The sequence below is a fragment of the Neovison vison genome, chromosome 1 (genome assembly GCF_020171115.1).
Source record: "Neovison vison isolate M4711 chromosome 1, ASM_NN_V1, whole genome shotgun sequence".
NCBI lineage: Eukaryota > Metazoa > Chordata > Mammalia > Carnivora > Mustelidae > Neogale > Neogale vison.
In genome coordinates this window covers 278,069,715-278,077,863 of record NC_058091.1, presented here as the reverse complement: position 1 = coordinate 278,077,863, position 8,149 = coordinate 278,069,715, and the positions used below count along the sequence as shown (strand labels likewise).

Below are 8,149 nucleotides of genomic sequence, written 5' to 3'. Positions count from 1 at the left end.
CTTTCCCATTCCCTTCCATGGCATTTCCAAAGCCTCACCACCGTGCTCAAACAACATGTCCACTCCCACTCTCCTCACTCTCAGTGAATTTTATCTCATCTGCACAACTAGAAAATTGCTGCCATAAGGAAAGAATTATCTCAACTTCTCCTGCCAGCATAAGTCATGAGTTTCCCTGATTCCATAAAATTTCTAATTGTCTTTCCTCTAATCTCAGAGAATCTCATTTTCATATCTGTCTTCCCACCACATCCCCGCCCCATCACCTCCGAAAATTCACTGTTAACAGCTTTCTCTCCATTTTTTTTTTAAGATTTTATTTATTTGACAGAGAGAGAGAGAGAGCATGAGCACATGAATATGAAGGAGGGGGAGAAGTGGACTCCCCAGGAGCCTGAGGACTCAACTGGGGTCTTCATCCCAGGATCCGGAGATCATGACCTGAACCTAAGGCAGCGGCTTAACTGACTGAGAAACCCAGTTTCCCCTCCTTCCATTGTTTTTTATTTCTCCCTCTACAGAGGTTTTATTAACCTGAGCCTATAAATATGCTTCATAAACTTTTTTTTTGCCTTTTGATTTTTTTATTACTCAAAACAGCTTCATTTTTTTTTTTTTAATTTAGCTTTCTGACTCTGTGCTTGTGCCTTCAACACTTCCACAATGCTTGTCTGCTCCTCGACAAGGAAAGTGTGCTTGATCCTGTCATGAACACACTTGGCACACATGGAACTACCGTAGGCCCTGCTGCTGTCATTTTTTCGTTTTAGACACCCTCATAAGCACTTTAGGTCTCACAGCACGAACTCCTCGAAGTCGGCCTAGGCATGCCACATGCAGATTTTGGTGCCTTCCCAACCTTCTTGGTATACAGGTAAACGATTCTATTACCCAGGGTTCAGGACAGCCTAGTTTTATTAGAGGCTGTATTGTAGGACAGCCTACGATGGTAGGTCAAACGCTGGACCATTCTGAATGCCTACAGATGCCGTCCCCCACTTCATAAACTTTTTAAAAATAAGGTTATAGAGGGGCACCCGGCTGGCTCAGTCGGTAGAGCATGTGACTTTGGACCTCAGGGTTGTGCGTTCAAGCCCCACACTGGGTATAGAGCTTCCTTAAACTTAATTAAGGTTATGGAAAATTGAAATAATATAATTAGTAAAGCTTGCCTAATTCAAATATACATATATATGTCCAAACATATACCTAAAAAAACTTCAGCCTTGGCTTGGCTTCCAAAAAAAAAAGACTTCTTGTGTCTCCCTCTAGAAACAACCTGTGGAGTAATCTTCACTGGGTCTCCACTGCCCCACCTCTTCCTCATTCCTCAACCCTCCACAATTTGGTCTCTTCTGTTAGCAGAAGAGGTTTGACAAATGTTATCAATGACTTCTAAGCTCCCAATACAATGGATACAATGGACCTTATTCTATCCTTATCTAACAGACGTCTCTTGGATCTGTGCAATGTTAACCAGACTCTACTCTTGTCAATTCCCTGGCTTTTGTATTTCCATACCCTCCTATCTTGCCTTTCTTCCAGGGCTTCTTTATGAGTGTGTGTTCTCACCAATAACAGAGATCAAAACATGGCAACCTGTGGACTGCGTCTGACTTCTATTTTATGGATCACACAAACCTGTAAAATAATTCTGAATTAATTGGGAATATTCAAAATTTAGGAAATTCCACCCAAAAACCTGGATTTCTACTTTTTCTTGAAAAATCTGACACCACACAAGCTCAATTACCAGGAACAGAGCAGAGAGCAGCAACTCTCTCCTCCAGGTAGGGTCTGCTTTTCCTAGTTCACTGTATTTACCATGTCCCCATTGTCGACAACTTCACCTTCACGATTGTTTCACACATCGATATGCTCTGACTGCCCTTTGCAGGCCAAGAGTTCCATTCTCCACTCCCTTGCTTTTCCATCTACAGTCTTCTGTCCCTTCCACAGTATTTCAATATCATCATGGTTTTCACTGCAATTCCTATGCTAGATGCCCCTCACCCCACTTCCTTCCCCACACAGATTCTTCCAAATCAAAATTTTTAGGAGTATATCTGACTGGCGAAACTAAGTCCCTGGCAAAAGAAGTTGGGAAACGCAGAGTCAGGTTCTAAATTGGGAAGGTAGAATTCAGCATACAGAAGTATAAGCAGGAGAGGGTGTCCGAAAGATCCGGGCAACCACAATGGCAGGTAGATACTGTCAGCTAATCTAAACAAGAGATAGTAGTTAAAAGTAGAACTGCAAGTCAGAAGGAGAGTATAGAATTCATCAATATCAGCTCAAGGCTATTTTCGCAGAAGCACTCAACTAGGAAGTCATTCACAATCTACTGCCAGTCAAATGCTCCAACCAATGAGACCCCAGCCCCCAAACACTATACATTGAACCAGCACAAGTCAGAGGAACACAGGAAGGGCAGAGAAACAAACAGACAACAGCAACAGGAGGCAAACAGACAGAAGCAATTTACCAAATAACAAACAGTAGTTAACATATGGCAGAATGCTTTGCAAGTGGAAGTCTCCTGTACTTTAGCCTCAGTAGGACAGCGCAGGGGCTAGTGCTTACAAATATGTCACCGCGGAGACTGAGCTCAACCTCAAGCAAGGGCTGGTAAAAAACGAAGAATTCTCTGACATTACCAAAGACCCTTATATGGGAAAGTCCTATCTCCAGTGCTGAGGACATGCGCCAAAAATCCAGGGGATGAACCAGATGAAGATAAATATTTCTCTTCACCAATAGCCAGGAGCAGAAGAGATGAATGTAGACTAATATAACATTATAAAAGTTGTTTTGTTTGTTTGATTTATTGATTTATCTGTTAAAAATTCTCCTGATGGAGTCTAGATTCTATGGACCAATATTACAACTCAACAAAAACCCACTAATGTCATTTATTTATATTTTATGACAGCAGTTCAGGGATCAACTGTAAGATTTTCAAAAATCTTACCTATGGGACTTACCTATGCAGTAGCTCATATTGGGTGGGCATCTGACCTACACTCAGGTCATGATCTCGGGGTCCTGGGATCTAGCCCTGCATCAGGCTCCCTGCTCAGTGGGGAGTCTGCTTCTCTCTCTCTCCCACCTTTTGCCCCTGCCCCACCAGCCCATGCTTAAATCTTATTTAAGATTTTAAATAAAATCTTTAAAAAAAATCTTTTGTATGACCTGGCTATTAAATTAATGCAAAGCTTCAATAGTTAATGAGGAGGAAAATATAAACAAATGAATATCAATATATAATGAATCAAAAAATATATATCATAAATCAATATAAAATTTAGAATTTGTCAGAGAAATAATACACCTTTAAGAATTTGCCAAAATAAAAATATTTTGCCAAGATGTCCAGAAAGGACAAATCTATAGAGAGAAAGATTAGTGGTTGCCAGGGGCGGAGGGAGTGGGATAGAAATGACGGGGGGGTGACTGCTGATGGGTATGGGATTTCTTTTTCAGGGGATAAGTATGTTCTAAAATTGATTGTGGTGCTAGTTGCATAGCTCTGCAAATATACAAACACCATTGAATTGTACACTTTAAATGGATACAATAAATGGTATGTGAATTTTATCCATAATAAAGATGCAATTTTTTAATTACCCAGATAATTTAAGTGGAATAATTTCATAGTCCAACTTACCTTGAAAATTGTTTCAGTTTTGCAACAATTTATAAGAGACATCACTACATTTAACACATTGTAGCTGTGTACCCATATTTTCTCTACATTTCTGTACACTAAAATAGGGGTTTCGAAGTTGGTAAATATAAACCAAGCATTGAAATTAGAGCTGTAGAGAATTTAGTCCTTTTAGCTTCAGTAGGAAAAAAAACGAAATCTTTTCAATTGATTAAAAATATGCCATACTTTTTTTTAAAAAGATTTTGTTTATTTATTTATGTGAGAGAGATCACATAATAGGCAGAGAAGGAGGCAGAGAGAGAGAGAGAGGCGGGGGGAAGCAGGCTCCCTGCTGAGCGGAGAGCCCAATGCGGGGCTCAATCCCAGGACCCTGAGATCATGACCTAAGCTGAAGGCAGAGGCTTAACCCACTGAGCCACCCAGGTGCCCCTATGCCATACTTTTATACCCAGTTTTATGACTATTGTAACCATGTTAACACAGAGAAGGTGGGGAAAGAAGTCAGAATTCTATGGGAAAAAAGATTTAATTTGCCAATTCATGTTTCTTTTAACATTACTGAGAAAATTCTCAGACTAGGAAATGATAAAAATCTCATACGTATCATACACTACTTTGTACTAAAAGCATTTAGCAGGAAATTTAAAGAACAATAACAACCAAATTCACATTAAAACTTTACCAAAGGGTGCCCGAGTGGCTCAGTGGGTTAAGCCACTGCCTTAGGCTCAGGTCATGATCTCAGGGTCCTAGGATCGAGTCCTGCATCGGGCTCTCTGCTCGGCAGGGAGCCTGCTTCCCTCTCTCTGCCTGCCTCTCTGTCTACTTGTGATCTCTGTCTGTCAAATAAATAAATAAAATCTTTAAAAAATAAAATAAAATAAAATAATAAAACTTTACCAAAGGGGGTGTCTGAGTGGCTCAGTTGGTTAAGCATCAGCCTTTGGCTCAGGTTATGGTCCTGGGGTCCTGGCATGGAGTCCTGCATCGGGCTTCCTGCTCAGCAAGGAGTCTGCTTCTCCCTCTGCCTCTCCCCGCTGCTTGTCCTCTATCTCTCTCTCATATAAATAATTAAAATCTTTTTTAAAAACTACCAAAACAGAATAATTTTGGCTCCACCTGGCTACTAACATAGTCAAACAGCCTTTAAGCAATTAATTATGTTATCACATGTTTTTATTGGTGTGCTGCCAATTTCTATCAGGACAGAAGTTAATATTTTTTCCCTTTTGGATGTAAAGTGATGCTGGAAAAAAGAATTATTAGTACAGCACAGATTAGTATATTGTAATATTTAAGTTTTACTTGTTATGCCCATTCTTTCTGATAAGAGCAAATTATTTCTTCTTTAAGAAAAATTTTCACAGCCAAAAGAAATATGCTTTAACTCTCCACTTAGAAACTAAGTAGAAAGAAAGAGAAAGAAAGAAGGAAATTAAGTAGAAAATACTAAATGTTAATGTCCCTTCATTTAAATTTATTTTCACAAATTACAGTTTTGTGTTGCAGCTTTCCCTTTCAGAATGTGGAAGAAGGGAAGAGTTAACTATATCTTTTCTCCTTTGCATGATCTTCACAAAACCTCCAATATTACTCAGATTCTTATTCTTTAGTTAAAGTTGGATGTGCTTTTTTTTTTTTTTCAGCATTTAATTTGATCATTCAATTCCTCTGAGGAAAAAAAAACTTGAAAATTTATGCAAGCACTTGGTTGTTTATCTAGAATATTAATTATATATCTCTACATATGATATGCACCATCTTATGGCAATGATGCTTATGTATATATAATGAACAGATATCCAGAGAGATTCTTTCCTCAAAACCCTGCCTCAGTTCACATAGGGATCCCATATGAGGTGCCTGGCTGGCTCAGGTCAGTAGAGCATGTGACTTTTGACCTTGGGGTTGGAAGTTCAAGCTCCACATTGGGCACAGAGATTATTTTTTATACTATTATGGTTCCACTTCCCATCAACTCTCATCCTCCTCTCTCCTGCTCTGTTCCCTAGAAGGTTGAACCCTACTGGCTGCATCTCCCATTCACCTTGTTGGGGCTGGTTTTCCCCTGAGTTTAGCCAGGCCAATAGGAAGAGAACAGGGGATGGGAGGAGAAGGGTGTGGGATATTTATTCTTGGTCCTTTTCTGGTTCGGGATCACTGTCCAGTTATAATCGCTTTCCTCCATGACCATCCAGGAGAAACAGGGCAGCCTTATTATCTACACATTCCCTGCTGTCTTAGAGCTCCAGAAACTCTACCTCCTCCCCTTGTCCCTTCTTCTATAAGGAACGCAAGGGCTTTCTGTTGTTACTGGTCTAGGTGCCTCACATAGCTTGCTGACTCTTACCTCTCCCCAACCACAGTAAGCAGTCCTGTCCTGAACATAGGTTCTGAAACCATATGGGGCGAATTCTCTCTTCCTGCCAGAACCCTGACTGACACAGGAACCAGCTAAGACTTCCCATTCAGACCTGATTTTTGGTCGATCAATCCTTAATTCAAACAGGAAGAGGAGGAAGAGAAAACACTGAGGAAAAGAACAATTTCTCTACCACAGCCTGTTTCAGTTCCATCTACCTCATTTCACACAATTTAAAAAAACAAAACAAAACTACTGCTTTTGCTGACCCTGCTTCTAAACTTTGTTTCCTTATCCAACATACCTGCATGCATGCATTTATCTTTTCATACTCAGTTTAGTGATCCCAACAGTTTCATGCTCTCCGATTGGGACCAAGCAGTAAAGACAGGCAGCTTCCACTGAAAAACAAAACAGAGGTCTCACGTGGCCTCTTCACTTGTTATATTAGTACACTCCAGTTTGGGGGTGAAAGCAATCTATTCCACCATCCCCTGTTCAGACTAGTCTCTAGGACTACAGTATCAATTTGCTTGAAAGCACGAGTTTTTCTATTGTATTTTTGAAAATGATTCTGCTATAAGCACTGTTATTTCTTTGCAAATAGAGAAAAGTCTAGACTCTGCTAGATTTTGCAATCAAGAAGGACATGTATCCTATTTATGTAACGGAGAGGATAATTATAAGACCAGTAAGATCATAGTCAATGTGTTCATTATCATAAGAAGTAAATATATTCAAATTCTTAAGATAAACATATTTATCACTTTTAAGTGAGTGAACATAATTTTACATAACAAATATAATCTAACATATACAGTATCTTTTTTTTTTTTAAGATTTTATGTATTTATTTGACAGAGAAAGAGACAGCGAGAAAGGGTACAAGCAGGGGGAGTCAGAGAAGGAGAAGCAGGCCTCCTGCTGATGGGGGCTCCATCCCAGGACCCTGGGATCACGACTAGAACCGAAGGCAGATGCCTAATGACTGAGCCACCCAGGCACCCCTACAGTTCCTTTTTTTTTTTTTTTAAGATTTTATTTATTTATTTGACAGAGAGAGACACAACGAGAGAGGGAGCACAGCAGGGGGAGTGGGAGAGGGAGAAGCAGGCTTTCCGCAGAGGAGGAAGCCCAGTGCAGGGCTTGAACTCTGGGACTCTGGGATCATGACCTGAGCCAAAGGCAGATGCTTCAAGACTGAGGCACCCAGGCACCCCCCTACAGTTTCTTTTAGTAAGCAAAACTAAACATGTTTAAAGTTAACATAGCCTTAGTTTTATAGGTTATGATTGTTAGCCAAGATATTAGCATTTATATTTAGAGAAGATGCATATCATGGGTTTTGTTTTTTTTTTTTTTTTTAAGATTTTATTTATTTATTTGTCAGAGAGAGCAAGAACAGAAGCAGGGGTAGAGGCAGGCAGAGGGACAAGCAGGCTCCCCACTAAGAAGCAGGCTCCCTGCTAAGCAAGTAACCTGATGCAGGACTTGATTCCAGGACTCTGGGATCATGACCTGAGCCAAACACAGACGCTTAACCAAATGAGCCACCCAGGCATCCCTAGAAGATGCATAGCACATTAACAGACATTTATGAGGAATCATACTTGAGTTTAAAGAGATAAAATTTGTACAAATTTAAAGTGTAAAAACTTTTTTCCTCCTCCCACCTATGTTCTTAAAACCATTTAAGCACTTTTTAAAAAAGGATATGTTTATTTGATTTAAATAGGAAATGCATCCTCCTGCCATGAAATTCGAAGGAAACAAAAAGATACTTAGGAAAAGTATGTTTCTTTCCCACCCCCATACCCTGGTTACCAAGTTTCTCTTCTTTGAAGCAACTAATGTTATCAGTTTCATGCATATTTTTCAGAAATAGTCACTGCATAAACAAGCATATACCTGCATTTTGTGTTTTGTTTTACATAAATACTATCACACTATAAAGTCCATCGTGTACTTTATTTTGTTCACTTTTTATATCTGTTCCCATCCATATAGAGCTGGCCTTTTTTTTCTTTTTCTTTTTTTTTAAGATTTTATTTATTTATTTGACAGACAGAAATCACAAGTAGGCAGAGAGGCAGACAGAGAGAGAGGAGGAAGCAGGC

General features: G+C 39.6%; 1 pseudogene; it reads right to left on the bottom strand.

Annotated features, from left to right (window-relative positions):
• Positions 1–359: 359 nt before the first annotated feature.
• Positions 360–980, bottom strand: LOC122902191 (annotated as a pseudogene).
• Positions 981–8,149: the final 7,169 nt, after the last annotated feature.